The following is a 19,917-nucleotide window of genomic DNA, read 5'->3' as shown; positions in this document are numbered from 1 at the left end:
GTTTAGCTTTAGATTTTTATTACAATTATTTCCTTTTCAATTTGGGATTTGGATAAGGGTCCACTAGATGGATTCCCGAATTGTACAGATATAAGAAAGTTTCGAATTTATATTAATTTATAAATTTTAAGGATTATATTTTAGAATTCTCTTCAGCTTATTATTTATTTCTTTAATTCGTTCTGTATTTTACAAATGTGCGTCACATTTGTTGGCTAAAGTAGGCAAGCTTAGAGCTAGACCTATTGATATTCCCATTAATCAGAACCATAGGCTTATAACGTAGATGATGTGGGAAGATTTCAGTGATAGGTTGGGAGACTGATATACGATCTCTCACGCGCCTAAATATTGCCTACGCTGTTAGTGTGATTAGTCAGCTTACGCATGCTGAATGTACACCTCACCTTAAGGCAGGTCATCATGTTCTTCGCTACCTCAAGGGTTCACCTGGTAAAGGGATATTGTTTGGCAGTCATGGCCACTTGCGTGTTGAAGCCTACACTGATGCTGATTGGGTAGGGTCTGTGATATATTGATGATCTACTTCAGGATATTGCATATTTGTTAGAGGTAATCTTGTTTCATGACGAAACAAGAAACAGTCTATAGAGGCTGAGTTCAGATCCATGGCACATGGACTTTGTTAGTTGTTATGGCTACGTACGATGTTGGGTGAGTTGAATTATCCAATTCGCGAGTCAATGAAGTTGTATTGTGACAAGGCTGCTATTAGCATTGCCCACAATCCAGTTCAACATGTCAGGATAAAGCACACTAAATCGATCGACACTTCATCAAGGAAAAGCTTCGTCTTGAGCTAATTTGTACCCCATACGTCAATACACTTGATCAGGTTGCTGATGTTTTGACTAAAGGTGTGAGCAAGACTTACAAAATATGTTAGTCAAGCTGGGCATAATAGATATCTTTGCACCAGTGAGAGGGAGTGTTCTCAGGAACTTAATTGTTATTACTTATATACTGCTAGACCTTATGAATGTGGTGAAAGAATGTAACTATTTTTTTCATTTTTTCTCTCTTTCCCCATCTCTCTCTCTCTCTCTCGTCCACTTTCTTCTCTTCTTCTTAAAATCAACATAATAAGGTATATTTTGGGATATATGGAACTATGGTATGACAACCTTAATTATTTTATGTGTAGATTGAATAACTAAAGTTGTCATACCATAGTCCCATATATCCCAAAATATACCTTATTATAATACACAACAAATAAACACAATGTACTAGAACTTCAATTTAATACCTCATTCAATATATAATAGTAATATTCATCCATAACATCATATAAAAATAATGAGTTATTTATTTATTGGGTTTACTGTTACTTGGGTTTTAATTTGTTAGGTGTTTGGACAACTTCATATTGTGTTACAATATTAAGAAAATGAACTTGGATACTCTTCTATTGAATTAAACAACTCAAACAGAGAGAAAAAAACAAATGTCTACTACAGCCATAATAAGGTGTTGTATGATTCCTAAGTCCACAACCAATCAGTGAGAAAGTAGGATACTAAACACTAAACATGCAGCCACCTATCGTTTAACAATAGCATAGTACTTCATGCCAAACCGTTAGGACCTAAGGTAATTGTGTTTGTCAATTTCAATGATCAGTGTATGTGCTGTGACCGGTCAAGTTAGTGAGTCAAATTGATATGTCCACTAATTTGTGATTGAATACGTATTTTATGGTCATGATTGCAGACCGCATGACGATTGCAAGGTGACCTGATTTTTTTTTCCCCAAGGTGACCAGAACTTAACAATCTTGATCGACTTGATTCACACATGCCACGGAAGGGTAAGTTTGACTTTGTAAACCTAAGACTAAACTAGAAAAACTAAATTTGGTTGACCTTTATGACACTATACCGCATTTAAGATCAGTTCTAAAGTGAACTTATTCATTTTAAATACAAAAACGTGTCTCATTCGAAAAACAATGCTTTAGAACTTGTCTCAAAGGGCTTACAAATGAACCTAGACCTAACCTTGGCTGGAAAATTATAAATATTATAATGAGTTTTCATTTTTTTAACGCTAAATATACTATAAAATAATTCAATTTTTGCAATAGTGGGAGCATTTTGTCATTTATGCTATACAATTTTCTTGCATTACCATACGCTACTAGGCACAAATTTTTATCATGGACGCACTCTCCCCCTTCTGTACCTTAACAAATACAGTTGCATCAGCTATAAAATTAAGTGAGCCACCTCATCTTAGTTTAACATGCTTTCTCTCTCTCTCTCTCTTCGGTCCTTTAAAATCTTGTGGCTTAAACACAAAGAAATATGGAACGGCAACATATTCTGCTTGTTTTGTTGCAAAACAATATCTTGCCCATGTTGTTTGCCTCACTGTAGTAAGAATATGATTGCACAATAATTACACGGGTCTGCATGCAAATATCCACATCAAGGGTAATCCATGACACAACAACAACAATTGATCAATCTAGACGCACACATATACTCAAGAGCTACAAGAAGTACACTAAGGGACTCAACAAGTATGAAAATAAACTTACTGAGCACTGTACTTCTTTATTGGAAAGTTGGCTATGACAAAAGACTCCAGGCAATGTAACCCCCCGTTCCAGCTGTAACATAGGATAGTAAACAATCATTTAGCCCCGCATGGTCGTAAGTGACGGATGAGGACAAATCCAATGCTATAAAAGGTGAGAGGAAATAAAAAATAAATAAATTATAGCATTACTTTAATATATTTTATATTTTTATTCTAAACCACAAATATATATAAAAGGGTTTGCCTGTATAATAAGTTTCCATATTAAAAAAAAAAAAAAAAGTCAAACTACCGGCCTTTTGGGAAGTGTTGTCTGCTGTAATGTAATGTAATGCTCTAATCTAATCTAAAACAGAACAAGTGTTTTGTAATGTAATGTTCTGAAAATGAAAACAAAACATATTCGGCGACGAAAATTTGCAGTAAGAATTTGAAACAGAAACATGGTAGAACATGTTTGGCAAAATATTTCGTTTCAAGAAATAAGAATTGTCACCAAACAAATTTAAAATTACTACTATATTTATAAAATTTGAAAAATAATGAACTTACATTCTTAAAAATTCATATTTTTTATTTTTTGTGCTGAATTTTTATTTTCAACTTACATTCTTAAAAATTCATATTATGATTAATATTTTTCATATTTTTTTTATTTTTTAAGCTCATCATATTTTTTTATTTTTAAAGCTCAATTGAAGAAAGAGTAATTTTGAAAAATTCATATTAACACAAACAAAAACAATCAAATGCTCGTTTCAGACTCTGCCCTCTTGAGACCAATTTGTTAAAAGATGGAGGGGTGGAGAGCCGTGTCGATGTGCCAGCGCCAAAAAGAACAAATTTACATAGTAGGGCTTGATCTCTTTTGGTATTTGGTCTTAGAAAAGATGGCGAGGCAGCCAGAGATATGGGAATTGGAGACGAAAAAGATTGAGGGACTAAATGTTGTGACAAAACTGTAAGGATCAAAGGTAAACAAAACTAAGAAGGCAAAGATGAGATACAAAATGTCTACCTAGAGAGAATAGGAGGAGGAATAGAAATAGTCAAATAAGATCAGAGAGCCAAAAGGGTCCTTTTCGTAGATCACATTGACAAGTAATGAAACACAAACATATATATTATATATAATATATGCAACGGGAATAAAACGAGGCTCATACAAATCAATGCAAATCCTCAACAGATCATAGTCAAATACAGACAAATTTGGGGAGAATCTGGGACATACCCCGAGAGAGATGAGGAAATATAGAAGTTTGGCTTGAGAAGAATCTGGACAGAGAGGTGGAGAGAGAAACAATGAAGAGAGAGCTGGCCGGAGTTTCCAAAACGCCGATTTGAAGCGTCGTCACAAATGAAGCACAAGATCGCCTCTGCAATCGCCTACCGAAATTATATTACATACACGAGTTTCAAAATTATTAAAGCATTTGTCAACATGCACAATAAAAGCTCATGAAATAAAATTAAACTAATACATTACATCATTTATCAACAACAACAACATGAGCAATAATAATATAAAGAATATAATTATAGTAAGACAACAACAACAACCACAACCATAGATAATATAGTTTTGTCGATTTTTTTGAGCTTGCATAACAGCAACTACATCCTCCAACTCTTCCTCCACATAACCACCCACTTGCATACGTCGGTGCATGTCATTCAACTATATAAATGCACGAGCATGTGACTAAACTAGAACAAAGACTTGTATATTATTATAATGCACCTGTGACACTAAGATGTTGTTAAAAAAAATTATTAATTCAAAGAAAATTGTATACCTCTCAAGCTGGACATCTATAGAATGAACGTCCATAATTCTTTGAAGTTCCAGCCGTATAAAGATTCATTCGACCCCCCCTTCCACATGCACAATGTGGCCCGTCACCCTATATCTTATACATGTTATACATGACTGACTACATATACAAGTCATTAAACTGATCCAAAAAAGTTATAAATAAAAATAAAATAAAATAAGAAAAAAAAAAAAAGAATCATATAGTTACCACAACTTTTACATTTATCAAAATCGTAAATTAATGTTAAAATAAAGTAAATCCTATTTCAAGAGTGCTAACTTGCATTCCATATAGTATCAGCAATATGATCGCGTACAATATCCATTGGCCGCGAGCGAGACTGCGACGCATTAGGCTGAACATCAACATCATCTCAAAAAAATTCATCTATCATCGCTTTGACAGTTGCATCATTAAATATTGGATCTACATGCGCCTCCTTTCTTATAAAGTTATGAAGTGTGCAGCCGGCTAAAACAATAGCAACTTGATCTTCAAACCTATATGGGGGCATTTGCTTCAAGATGGGGAATCTCATCTTAAGCATCCCAAAACAACGCTCAATTATATTTCGCAATGACGAGTGTCTGTGATTGTATATTTCCTCTCTACCTTGGGGTTGTCGATAAGCTCTACGATACTCTTGGAAGTGGTACCGTTGGCCCCTGTATGGAGCCAAGAAACCCGGTTGATTGGCATACCTGGAGCCCACCAAATAATATTTCCCTGCCAACCATGATATTTTAAATAAATATTGCAAAATTATAGCAATTATGACATTTACCGTCTGGAGGCATTGGGAAATGCAAATCCTCGTTATTAATGGTCTCGTTCAATATTTAAGAATCATTAGCAGATCCCTCCTATCCTGCTACGACGTACGTAAACATCATATCAAAATCACAAACAGCCATTACATTTTGTGTGGTATCCCCCTTCCTACCACGAAATGGTATTTACTGGTCCACAAGCACGTTCGCATAGACATTAGTTCCATCAATTGCCCATACACAATTCTTAAAAAAAAGGTGATACTTTTTTGACTTCTTTATATGGTTAGGAACTTGGCTTAAATCTGGGGGGAACAATAATCTGTTTCCCTAAATCACAGACTTTTTGTAAAACCGCATGGAAGTATTTTGAAATTGTATATGTAGAGTGTTGAAATATTTCTGCGACCACACGATTCCTTTCATTATGAGGTAAAGTAAGCAAGAATATGCCAACTTGTTCATAAACACTTACACTTGTAGAGTTTTTCAACCCTGATGACTTGTAAGCTAAATTTTCAAAACATCTACTTCCAAGCCCATGCAAGATCTCCATTATTATATACTTCCCCGGTTAAAAGAGAATCCCTACAAGGTTGTTTATCGTAATACTTCATATAATACTCTAACATGCATGCCATTATGATGACACTATCATTCTCCTCATCACCATAATCATACAACTCAATTATTGTCCTAATATCCATCTGTATAATACAAAATTTAATAAATGAGATAAATTACAATCATCCCAAACAAAATACCAAATAATAAATAACAAAAGACAACAAATAAAATCAAAGCAAGCCAAACAGTTATATCGTCATTACAATCAAACCAAATGACATAAATACGGGTGTACTTAATATTCCATCAACCAAAGTTATAACAAAACCAACTTGTTCATAAAAGCGACACACCAAATAAAGTATACTTAATAGTACAATCATCCAAAGTTATAATAAAAGCAACATACCAAATCAAATTTCATTGATCCAACCCTCTTACCATCAGAAAGGTCATTAAGAAAGAAATCCCTCCAAACTTCATCATTACATAACATCTGGGTGACCTTAGCATATTGTTTCATATTAACGCCCTCCAACTTATTCAAAATATAACATAACTTAAAATCACCTTTTGACTTGTCCGGAGAATTGACTTCAACCTCCACAATTGCTTCATGGACTGTTTTCATATTAGATGATGAAAAAGCGACTATGGCCCTTTCAATTCGATCTGTTTTCTCTCTATAAGTCTCTCTCATTTCACGCATGACATCGCTCATTGTGGAGGCAAAACTCTCTCTTTGGTTTCTTACCACGAGGTTCAAGAGAAGGACTGAACTCATAACCGCCTAACTCAGCAAAATCATCATTAAGGTCAAATGAGGTATGTATGCCTGCATGGTGTGCGGGGGCTTGGTTGATAATGGGTTGACTGTAGGAAGTATGGACATGTGCACCTGTAGCGTGTGCGCCTCAAAATATGGTGGTGATACTTACCATAATGGGTAGTCACTTACGAATTATTAAATTACTATTAATATTAAGTATACCTTTTTACAAAATCAACATCCATTTATATTTGAATAACCAACCTTGATCAATCTAGTCCATCTTTCTTTTTCAACTATAACGAGATTTAGTGAATAACTTAGTTACCTTCTAAAGATTTTTTACGAACTCCAAAATGATAAAAACTCGCTTGGTGTCGACGATGAACGTAATAGACTGAGAATCGCCTGTGAATCCGCGAGTGCAGAGAGCAGCGGCGAAGCTTTGGTTCGCCGGAAAACGCAGAGGTGAGACAGAGGGAGTTTCTCTTCAGATCTGCACATAGACTGGTCGATTTGAAGCCCGATCTTCAAACAACATTTAGCAATTTTAGACAGAGCACAACGAATTCTGATGAAGAAGCAGCAGAGGAACTCACCGGTGAGAAGAAGATAACTATCGGAAAGCTTCAGATCAATTAAAATGGTGTTGATTTCAACCCCACTTTTGTGACAAGTATAGCACCGTGAATCGCCTCTGAATCGCCTTGCTTGTTGAACCATAGAACATGTTTTGCGATTCTCTTTATACATGTTCTCAAAATGGAACAAGTTCGGGCTGTTGTTCCACCCACTACAGTAATTAGTGGGCCGACCAAATTTTGGGAACAAGGCAGAACACAAATTTTTTGTTCCAACTTTTGGGCCATTCTTCTAAAATGTTCCACCATTGTTGAAAACACTACAGGCCATGCCAAACATGTTTTGGGCCAGAATAGTGGTACTGTAGCATTTTGGGAACATGGTAGAACAAACACCAAACAATTATTAATAGTAATTTAATAATTTGTAGGTGACTGCCCATTATGGTAAGTATCGAAAGAAGCCATGCAATCATTTTGACAAACTCGCCACCATATTTTGAGGCACACACGCTACAAGTGCACATGTCCATACTTCCTACAGTCCACCCATTATCAACCAAGCCCCCGCACACCATGCAGGCATACATACCTCATTTAACATTAATGATGATTTTGCTGAGTTAGGCAGTCATGAGTTCAGTCCTTCTCCTGAACCTCGTGGTAAGAAACCAAAGAAAGAGTTTTGCCTCCACAATAAGCGACGTCATGCGTGAAATGAGAGAGACTTATAGAGAGAAAACAGATCGAATTGAAAGGGCCATAGTCGCTTTTTCATCATCTAATATGAAAACAGTCCACGAAGCAACTGTGGAGGTTGAAGTCAATTCTCCGGGCAATTCAAAAGGTGATTTTAAGTTATGTTGTTATATTTTGAATAAATTGGAGGGCGTTGATATGAAACAATATGCTAAGGTTACCCAGATGTTACGTAATGATAAAGTTTGGAGGGATTTCTTTCTTAATGACCTTCCTGATGATAAGAGGGTCGGTTGGATCAATGGAATTTGATTTGGTATGTTGCTTTTATTAAGACTTTGGATGACTGTACTAATAAGTATACTTTATTTGGTGTGTCGCTTTTATAAACAAGTTGGTTTTGTTATGACTTTAGTTGATTGGAATATTAAGCACACTCGTATTTATGTTATTTGGTTTGATTGTAATGACAATATAACTATTTGGCTTGCTTTGATTTTATTTGTTGTCTTTTATTATTTATTATTTGGTATTTCGCTTGGGATGATTGTAATTTATCTCATATGTTAAATTTTATATTATACAGATAGATATTAGGACAATAATTGAGTTGTATGATGAGGAGAATGATAGTGTCATCATAATGGCATGCATGTTGGAGAATTATATGAAATATTACGATAAACAACCTTGTAGGGATTCTCTTTTAACTGGGGAAGTGTATATAATAATGGAAATCTTGCATGGGTATGGAAGTAGATGTTTTAAAAATTTAGCTTAAGTCATTAGGGTTGAAAGACTCTATAGGTGTAAGTATTTATGAACAAGTTAGCATATTCTTGCTTACTTTAGCTCATATTGAAAGGAATCGTGTGGTCGCAGAAAGATTTCAACACTCTACCTATGCAATTTCAAAATACTTCCATGCGGTTTTACAAAAAGTCTGTGATTTAGGGAAACAAATTATTGTCCCCCCAAATTTAAGCCAAGATCCTAACCATATGAAGAAGTCAAAAAAGTACACCCTTTTTTTAAGAATTGTGTAAGGGCAATTGATGGAACTCATGTCCATGCGAATGTGCCTGTGGACCAGCAAATACCATTTCATGATAAGAAGGAAAGGGATACCACACAAAATGTAATGGTTGTTTGTGATTTTGATATGATGTTCACGTACGTCGTAGCAGGATGGGAGGGATCTGCTAATGATTTTAAGATATTAAACGAGACCACTAATAACGAGGATTTGCATTTCCCAATGCCTCCAGACGGTAAATGTCATACTTGCTATAATTTTGCAATATTTATTTAAAATATCATGGTTGGCAGGGAAATATTATTTGGTGGACTCCGGGTATGCCAATCAATCGGATTTCTTGGTTCCCTACAAGGACCACCGGTACCACTTCCAAGAGTATCGTAGAGCTTATCAGTAACCCCAAGGTAGAGAGGAAACATAGAGTCACAGGCACTCGTCATTGCGAAATATAATTGAGCGTTGTTTTGAGATGCTTCAGATGAGATTCTCCATCTTGAAGCAAATGCCCCCATATAGGTTTGAAGCTCAAGTTGCTATTGTTTTAACCTGCTGCACACTTCATAACTTCATAAGAAAGGAGGCGCATGTAGATCCAATATTTAATGATGCAACTGTGGAGTCAATGATAGATGAAATTTTTGGAGATGATGATGTTGATGTTCAGCCTAATGCGTCGCAGTCTCGTTCCCGACCAATGGATATTGTACGCGATCATATTGCTGATACTATATGGAATGCAAGTCAACACCCTTGAAATAGGATTTACATGTTTATCATGTTTGGATAACTGTTAGAACTACTTTATACTTGTTCCATTTGTTTGTATTTGAATAACGGTAACAACTACTTTATTTTAACTATTTGTTAGGATTTGGATGACTGTAATAACTACTTTATTTTAACATTAATTTACGATTTCGATAAATGAAAAAGTTGTGATAACTATATGATTCTCTTTTTTTCTTTTTTTTAAAAACTTTTTTGGATCAGTTTAATAACTTATATATACAGTCATGTATAAGATACAGGGTGACGGGCCACCTTGTGCATGTGGAAGGAGTCGAATGAATCTTTATACGGCTGGAACTTCAAAGAATTATGGACATTCATTCTATAGATGTCCAACTTGGGAGGTATACAATTTTCTTTAAATTAATAATTTTTTAACTACATCTTAGTGTCACAGGTGCATTCTAATAATATACAAGTCTTTGTTCTAATTTAGTCACATGTTCGTGCATTTATATGGTTGGATGACATGCACCAACGTCTGCAAGTGAGTGGTCATGTGGAGGAAGAGTTGGTAGGATGTAGTTGCTGTTATGCAAGCTCAACAAAATCGACAAAACTACATCATCCATGGTGGTTTTTGTTGTCTTACTATAACTATATTCTTTATGTTATTGCTCATGTTGTTGTTGATTATTGTGGCGGTTGATAAATGATGTAATATATTAGTTTAATTTTATTTCATAAACTTTTATTGTACATGTTGACAAATGTTGTAATAATTTTTGAAACTCATGTATGTAATATATTAAAATTTATAAAATGTATAATATGTTGAAACTTTATTTAAGTTCCATATTAAAACAATGTAGTCCACAACTGTCAAAGTAATATGCAACATTAATAGGTTTTACAATTTAGAATTTATTTTATTGGTTTTTATAATAAACTTTTAACCATATATATATATATATATATATATATATATATTAAAAGTTATACCAATTGTATATTAAAATTATATTGTAATTAATTTTAACTTTATATTTAATAAAGTAATAAAAAATATAATGATGAAAACATTATTTAAAAACATTATTTACCAAACAACCCAACCCTTTTTTTGGTTACACTTTCAATGTGCCAAACATGTTTTGTTCTCATATTTTTTTGGAACAAAATACATTGCCAAACATGTTGTAACATGTTTATGTTCCAAAATTCTAAGCACAAATTTGTTCTCATTTCAGTACACTACGTCACAAAACACTTTCTATTCTAGGCTAGAGCATTGCACTACACCACACAACACTTCCCAAACGGGCCTTTACTAATGATAGCATAAAACCAGAATATTAATATGTAATAACAATATACTAACTATAAAGCATAAACAAAAACAATGCCACAAACACAGTATATACGGTGACAAATTGATATAGCAGCATATCTTACAGTCCTTTGACAAACATAATCAATCTCAGTGAACAATATTTAGCTTTTATTCTCAAAATTATGTAAAAAATGTTTCCAATTTTATTTATTTTATTTCTTTTTTTGTCAAAATTCTTATTTCTAACAATACAATCCGACAGACTGAAACACGTATTTGGTTAACATTTCTGCCCAATAACAAAAGTAAATTGTAAAAAGGCAATATCAAAATTTTAGTTATAAATTTCTAAAGTATTCTTCGAAAATTAAAATTGTCAATTTTCATGCAAGTATCTTTCAGTTTTTTTAAAAGTATTGTCTGTTCACATATTTTGTAGATATTCTTTTCAGAACCAAACATGCCTTTAAGTTCTAAAATCAGTGAGGTTAAGACAGAAAGAAAGAACAGCTACCCTTGTAAAATTATAGAGCTTACATGACTGGCCTCTGAGAAATTTGGAGTGAGAGAGTGATTCGAGTAGAAACCCAGTTGTGGGAATCAGAGCTCGTGGGTCGCCGAAGAGTCCTTTGGCATTGGGTGGTCCTTTACCGTTCGTCTTCAAGCTCGCGAACTGTCCAGCAACTTCGTATATCAGATCCCAAGGTTCAATAAGCAGTGAAAGGCGTCGTCGGCGGTGACGAGACCTGAGGAGGACTGTTTGGGCTTCCGTTGCCAGAGACTGCGTTTCGAACGGACCAGCTTTCGATTCCGGTTAGTATCGATTGCGGCGAACCAGGGCAAACCCATGTTTTCTGAGTCAATACAGAGGCCAAATCAGAACTCATTTGGACGAAATTAACAGATCCAAACAAACAAAATAGATGGAATTCTTCATACCTTGGTGTTCTGGGTTTGTTGCAGGGTGGAATGAGCCAACTGGCGAGTCAACCCGGAGAGAAAGCCACTGTCGTCGTAGAGCCGTCGTTCGCTCGGAAAGAGGATCCGGACGACGACGTCGACGTTTTGATCAACCGAGTCACATCAAACGACTCGCCGCCTCACTCCATCAACGATCTGAACTCGTCCTCAAGCCGAAACATAGACTGCTGGAGCAGATCGTCAGCGCGGTCGAGACAGGCGGCGACGGGCTTCTCAGCATCCACGAATGGCGGTGAGCAATTCGTCGACCGCGCGAGGAAGGAGGAGGCGTCGGCGGGGTCGGACCAGATGGGGAGGGTTTTAGAGAGAGAGAAGAGAGAGACTTGAGGGTCTGTTCCAGCTGCACAGGCTTTTGAAGAGAGAGACTCGAGGTGAATCAGCTTTTGATAGATTACCAGTGGGGAGGGTTTTAAAGAGCCCAACAGTGCTCTCACCTGTGTGTTTTACTTTTCTCCCAACGGTCCAGTTCTATAATTTGGGCAACTTCCAGACTAAAACCCAATTTTTTTTTTTTTTTTGAGAAAATCGAAAGCTTACAGTTGCAGTGCTTTGCTCATTAAAATTTGAACAGCCTCGAATTTGACACACACTTCAAATGATACCCTCACAAAATTAGAGAATTAAAATTTAAATAGCAAAAATTTAGTACCCCATTCGAGATGCCATAAGTGCAGACTGCAGAGTGCTGTACTGAAATCCTGAAATGTCTCATCAGTGCTTATCCATAATTATAATAGTAGTGTACGGTTCCTTATATACACACCTTTTTTTATATTTTTTTTGGGTAGCCTCAAGAGATCTCGAATTGACACACCTTTTTTTTTATTTTATTTTTCACAACCAACACACAGAAACAACAAAAACAATGTACTACACAATAAAAAAATAAAAAAATAAAATTCTCTCCGTACCACACAATACGTAGTAATTGAGTAGTCACTTTTCATATGAGAAGAGTCTCCACGCCTGCACGAAAAGACAATTTTAAAACTTTACTTAAACAGAAAAAGAAAATCCAAAAAAACACTAAAACTTAAAATTTTGGGTTAATTACCCTCACATTTCTTCAAATTTAATATATTGACAACAAGATAAAAGTTAGTCCTTTTTTAAATATTAACACCCCCTATAAGTTTTTTCCTTTAAAAAAACATGCGAAATGCCTATATAATCCTTTATTATTTAATTTATTAAAATATCAGCAATGCAAAATTACCAGAATGACCATTACAATTATTTTTTATTATTTAATTTATTTTACTACTTTCTCTCTCTAACCTATCACCTAATGGAGGTGCTGTCCTCTGGACACCAACTGATTGGTTGCATCCCACGGCGAGATTAAGGGGATCTAATCGCAGACGTCGAGTCCTGTGAGCCGACGTAGAAGAACGTGTCGAATTTGGAGATCTGAGCACCAGATTGATGGCTGAGTTGCCAGAGCAAACTGTGTTGAAGTGTAGAGTCGACGAGGATGTGGAATCGCAGACCATGAGGCTGTACAAGAATGACGACTCTTTGATTTGAGAAGAAATGAGAGGGAACCACCGCCGATTTTGAAAGCCGGGGATACAAATCCGAGTTGCTTACCACTGATTATAATATTGTGTGGCAGCGCAAAACCCTAGATGAAATCGTTGAATTGATGAGTTTTATTATTATTAAAAAAAAATTTATTTAGTTAGATTTGACTGGTTTATGGGGATTTGAAGCTTTCTCATCGGAGATTCTCTTTGTAAGCTCAGATCTCATCCTCTCTTTCTCCTCTTATATATATTTTTGATCAGTGTATATTGATTTATTTATGTGTATATATTGTATTGGGTTTAACTATACTATCTTTCTCCTCTTATATATATATATATATATATATGATCAGTGTGTGTTAATTATTTATGTATATATTGTATTGGGTTTCAGTTAAATTCTTCTCATTCTCTCTCTACTCAAACTTTTTGATGTTTAATTTGCTACTTGGACGGCCTAACAAGAGGTGCTGTAAGTTTATAGGGCAGTTTATTGGTGGTCGATCTTGGTTAATTTGATTGATTCATTCATTGATTGATTACCTTTGGAAGGTTTCAGTTTCAAGCGATTTTGATTTTGATTAAGGGTTGATCTTTAGTAAGTTGATAGTCTGAGTTGTTGTGTGTTTTTTTTGGATTTGAACCTTCAGAGATTCTCTAACATCAATTTCAATGGATGGTGGTGGAGATTGCCAGTGCTTTGTATATATATATATATATAATTATATATTGTTTTGTGGTGAAGGACTGTGATAGTGGTGGTGTCGTCTATGGTGGTAGAGGTGGAGATAGAGGAGAGAAGAGAGTGAAAGGGGAACAAGATAAGGGTTAATTTGGTCCAATAAAATGGCATATAAAAGTCAAAGGGCAATATTGTCAATTCACAATGTGATAAGTGACTATTATGGTGTTCTGTTAAATTTATCAAACTTGAGGGGTGTCATTGTTTGAAAACAGACAAACTTTCATCTGGCTATTAATAAGGCAAACCTCAGAGGGTGTGAGTGTAATTAACCCTAAATTTTTGTTGCTTTTCATGAACCAGGCTCTGCAAGGCCATTCATATGTAATCCGTAATATATAATTTAAATACATATTGAAGGATTCACCAAGGGTCAGTTAGGTGCAATGAAAAAGGAAAAAAAAAATGGAAGGAAAAGTGATGAAGAGGGATTAAAAATTTGTGATTGACAAAAATTATTGGAAGGAAAATGAAGGATTTGGAAGGTTAATACAAAGCTTCAACAGTAAATTTCTTAACATCTCAAAAATGGTAGGAAATAAAAAGGAAGGGAATGAGAGGCTTGGTGTGTGATTTCTGATGCCAAATTTATCCTCAATTATGTGTGAATTTAGTTTGCAAAACAAGAATTACAGACCTTGATTAGTTAATTTAGCAGTTGCAGAGAGAGAGGAAGGGCAAGCTTGAAAGTTGAGAGAAAGAGGGCAAGCAGCTAAAGCTTGCGAATGGCAAACCCGAATTGGAACAGCGGGCGATGGAAACTGAAAGATTGATATGGGTTTTGATTTTTTGAACAATCTAAAATTGGGTTTTGATATTTTGAACAATCTAAAATGATGTCGATTTAGGTTTTGAACTTTTGATTCTTGTAGACAAATATATAAACTGAAATATATGGGTTTTGAACTTCTGATTCTTGTAGTAGCTAGTTTGCAGTTGCACAGAGAAAGAGAGAAAGGGCAAGTTTAGAGTTGAGAACGAGAATAGAGATGGAGGCTGAAATGATTTGTCCTAAAAAAAAATTTCATTTTCTGGTGGCCGATCCATGTGCCTTTATATAGGAGACAAATATATATATATATATAAGGGCATAATAGTAAATTTATTAAAATAATTCTCCTTCCTATCCTTCCCTTTCTTTCTCTAAATATGATTATTATCCTTTCATTTATTTTCCATTCAATAATCAACCAAACACCATATGAGATTAAAATTATCAATCCCTTCCCTTCCCTTCCATTTCCCTCATAACTAATGTTATCCTCTTCCCTCAAACCCACTGTACCAAACATAGCTTGAGTACATCAGTACAAAAAACTGATAAAATCATATCAAATGCTTTTGTGAATACAAATTCTATTATTTTTTTAGTTGGAATTAGTTGAGTGGACATTTAACTCTTATGTTGCATCTGGTGTGCATAAATGAAATGAAGTACAAGTGAGAATAGAATGTCCATTCTCATTCTATTGTTTGATTATAAATATGAAATGTATGTGGGAATGGAATAATAAAAACCAATATAGCGTTTGATTTGACCAATTTAAAATTTAGAATTGAATAAATTTCAAATTGAGTTCTCCAAAATATCCCTCTTAATAACAAATAAATTAAATTAATAAAATGACATTCTTCTATAATTTTTTTAAAATAAATGGTGGCAGTAGCAGCGGTGGATGGTGGTGACGATGGTGGTGGAAGTGAAAAGCGGTAGTTGATGAGCACTGAAAAGTGCGCATTTAAACTCGTTAAGCTTAAGCATTCTAATACCTTTATCTATCTTACTTTGCCGTTTTAGACTTATTACGTGTTATTTATATTTTCAGGCACTAATCCCAAAATTGAGCTAACTCAGCCAAATAAGAGCTTAATTGAAGCAATCCTGAGATAAACCAAAGGAGGGAGCAAAGTGGAGAAAGAAAGGAGCAAAAAGGAATCAAAGTTGTGCAGCTGAAAAGTTCGATCGATCCAACTTAGAGTTCGATCGATCGAACATCTATGATCGATCACAGTACTTCTCGATAGATCCAACCTTGGCCTTTGCTGAAATTCCAAGTTCGATCGATCCAACATCACCTTCGATCGATCGAACCCTATTTTGTCCTATTCAAATGATTGATCTTATCCACAACTGTACACCTACCAACCACTTTTGTCCTTTTCCCCATAAATATCTTCGAAATATCTCAGCCTTGTCCTTATCCGGAGGAGTCAGACCACTTCGATCGATCCAAGATGCAGTTCGATCGATCGAACCCATCTTCGATCGATCCAAGTTAAGGTTCGATCGATCAAACTTCCTCCAGCGAGAAAAAGTTAAAGTCCAGCTCATTTATTCCGTCCTTCATCCAATCATTGGAGAATATGCCTTACACGACCACAGCTCATCATAAGGTGTATTTGACCTACCTATATAAGGAATATGATACACTTTTTGGAAAGTCTCTAGAGTCTCTTGTCACACATTGAAAATCATCTTGGAGGCTATTCTTGGAGAGGAAGAAGGGAGGAAGCTAGAGCAACCATTTGAGGAGATCTTCACCAACAAGGAGCAGCCATGGAGTTAGCCCTTGAGGGTTGGATCATCACTACCATGAGTGGCTAGACATCCTCTTGGGGCTAGAGTTAGCCCCAATCATGCTTTCTATACTCTAATCTTGTGTATTATTGAGGGATTAGTGTTGTATGATACATCTTGATATTCATGTATATATAAATCTTGATTATTTCATGGTTTGTATGGTTTAATGCTTCCAATTGACTATTCTATTCTATCCATATGTCTATGTATGCTAGAGTATGATATTCATGTGCTTATCTCTAGATTTAGTGTTTTTGATGCATATCTATGTGTATTGATGCTATAGATCTAGAGATTATCAAGATGATATGCTTAATGAATGCTATTTTGGTTCATTTGATGGTTTATGCCTATTCTTGATGGTTTGTGCCTCTCCCCTAGTCTAGATAGCTTTATTTTCATGCTAGTAGTGTAGATTTAGTGTAGTGGTAGTGTAATGTTAGATGGGAGGACAATCTACTCTTGATATTTGATGTTCCATGCCTGTGAGTCCAAATGGCATATTCCTCTAATATTGTGTTGTATGTGGATTGTGAGCTTAATGAAGGATTAATGACTAGTTATGTTATGTTGTATCTTTCACATGTGTTTAGACAATTTATTCCTCTCCCAATAGATATTTTGTACCTCTCACATGATGTTTAGATAATGCATGTTTAACTAAGTCATCCTTATGGATTGCTTGGACTATGAGCTTAATGAAAGGTTCAATGACTTCATTTGATATTTTGTTCTCTTCACATGATATCTAGACAATATATTCCTCTACCAATAGATGTATTGTGGCCTCACACATGTTGATTGAGACAATTTGCACTTGTTGAGTCACTCTTACCAATTGAATGTCTTTTACACACACAACATTGTTGCAACACATTCGTTTCCCTTATTAGTCACTTGATTATGTTTTGAAATAGTATTGTTTAGTGGTGATCTCTACACCCCAAGACCTTTCCTTCTTACTTACTCTTTATCTTATTGCATTTTAATTAATTCTTTTCTAGAAGTAATCAACCAACCCAATTCTCTTTTGCAATCATTTGGTACGCTAGAGTCGAAGTTGAAATTCCAACACGTATAATCCCTTGGGACGATCCCTACTCACTCTTGCTACGTTAGTAGTGGTGTTGGTAGTGATTTTTATAAATTTAAATTTGACATAAAGGGCTTTTCTTGAACCATACATTCACTACATTTAGTTTGACGTATTACAAGCGACCTCGTCAGTAGTGGTGTATGTGGTGGTGTTGGAAGGCGGAAATGGTGGAAGGTGGTGGCAATAGTGTGGTGGTGGTGGAAGATAGCGGAACTAGTGGTGGAAGGCGATGACGATGGTGGTAGAAGGCAGTGGAGGTGGTGGTGGAAAGCGATAGTGGTGGTGGTGGTGGAAGGCGGTGGCACGCACTTATGGTAGTGGTGGAAGGCAGTGGAGTTAATGGTGGTGGCGGTGAAAGGCGATGACGGTGGAAATCTTGGAAAAATATATGAAATGTGGCTATTAATAGTGTTTTTTTTTTTTAACTTCATCAAACGATCAGAGCATCCCAGCGCTTCCATTGTTTGGATAATATGGTTTTGGTGTGGTATGGTGGGGAAAATCAATGGTTTTGGTGTGGATATTCTACCCTCGTAGCTCTCATTAGATATTATACACTTGATACTCCACATTTGTGGAATGCAGTACTGCATGCCAGAAGAGTTAAAAAATTGACCTTTTTGTCCACTTAATAATATAAAATGGAAGTGATACTATGAGGTGGTGTGTAAAATAATTATTGTGTGTATTTATTTAAGTTTTATTATTCGAGTATATGTTTTTTTTTTTTAATAGTGTATTGTACTACTAATTAGAGATTAGGGTAGTGTAAAAGAGTTAATGAAGAACATAATTTCGTCAATTAATATAGATGATATTTTATAAATGAATTAAATAATTAAGGATAAATATGATATTTGAAATCATATATGATGTCATTGTTAAAAAGATTGTTAGATGCGTGTGAGTGATATTGACCTAAACTTAAAAAAATGTTAATATAAATATATATTTTTCTTTCTTAATAGTGATAAAAATACATTTTACATGAAATGGCTAAATTTATGGATCATTTATTCACTCACATGTAAGAAAGCTTTAAAAGTAAATAATTTAATGTACTTACTGTAAATGGCTAAATTTATGGATCATAAATTTTTTCTGAGATTCTCTATTTAAACTTTTTGTCATTTTGCTCATGTATAGTTTACATGACTCACATTAACACTTTTTATCATCTGAATATTTATACTCTCTCTCTCCACCACCTTCTCTCTCTTCACATCAAAACTTTTGCTAGGCACTTCTTTTAAGGGCATCATCATATTACACTGCGCTCAATATTTTGCTTGTGGGGAGCCAGACTTCAGTAACTTTTCAGGCCATCAAGTTACTAAAATACCCCTGATTCTGCAATATAAAATATAGGGAAAAGTGCAAAAAAAAACCCTCCTAAACTATTAAGGTTTTGCAACTAACCCCCTTGAACTACATAAAACCCCCTTCAACTAACAAATTTTTACATTTAACCCCCTTGAACTAACAATATGATGCCAAAAAAGTCAAAAGACAACATTACCCTCAATTAAAACAACACAGTTTGAAGAATTATACAAGCATATATATATATATAGAGAGAGAGAAGAAGGGATAGATAAGGAGAGAAAGCAATTCAGCCGCGGTGCCCCTCTTTCAACTCAATTCATTTTTCTTTCCCTTCTTCGTCAAATCAGAGAGATTGGAGAAGGGGGAAAAAACAAAAACCCTTAACAACGCAAATCAATTCAATTCAGTTATGTGCAAGGCTGAAGACGGTGACGTGATGGCTCGGCCGTGGATGATGGCGACGGCAACGAGCTCGGCTGGATTGAATCGGCTGTGGATGATGGATTGAATCTGCCGTGGAAGAACTGCGGCGGTGAGCTCGCTAGCTGAAGTGGCGGCAGCTCATGCGCAGCGGTGGACAGCCCCATTAGGTCCGGTGTCATTGTTGTGCTGAAATTTGGGTACTAAATGGAATTTAGATGTTGGAAGAATTGATGATTGTTTACGGAACATACTAATTTTCATATTGCAAGTTCTCATAAAGAAAGAACTTAATTACTATCTTTGCTCTCACGGTGATTGTCTAACAATAGTTTTTTATGATTTTTCTTTTTTTCTCTGGTTCTCTCTCATG

The 19,917-nt window shown here is 35.3% G+C and overlaps 1 long non-coding RNA gene across 1 annotated transcript; it reads right to left on the bottom strand.

The window, feature by feature from the left end:
• Positions 1-1,199: 1,199 nt before the first annotated feature.
• LOC132311865 (uncharacterized) lies at positions 1,200-12,870 on the bottom strand. The gene is made up of 3 exons (XR_009483134.1): positions 11,812-12,870; positions 11,410-11,726; positions 1,200-2,635 (listed from the first exon to the last, which is right to left on the bottom strand). It is a non-coding gene; the product is annotated as an uncharacterized LOC132311865 (long non-coding RNA).
• Between the last annotated feature and the right edge of the window lie 7,047 nt (positions 12,871-19,917).

This window comes from Cornus florida, unplaced genomic scaffold, assembly GCF_030987335.1.
Source record: "Cornus florida cultivar Cherokee Brave unplaced genomic scaffold, ASM3098733v1 CherokeeBrave_3.0.0_Hap2_Chr06, whole genome shotgun sequence".
Lineage (NCBI taxonomy): Eukaryota > Viridiplantae > Streptophyta > Magnoliopsida > Cornales > Cornaceae > Cornus > Cornus florida.
The sequence above is the reverse complement of the archived record's forward strand: the minus strand, read 5'-3'. Positions and strand labels throughout refer to the sequence as shown.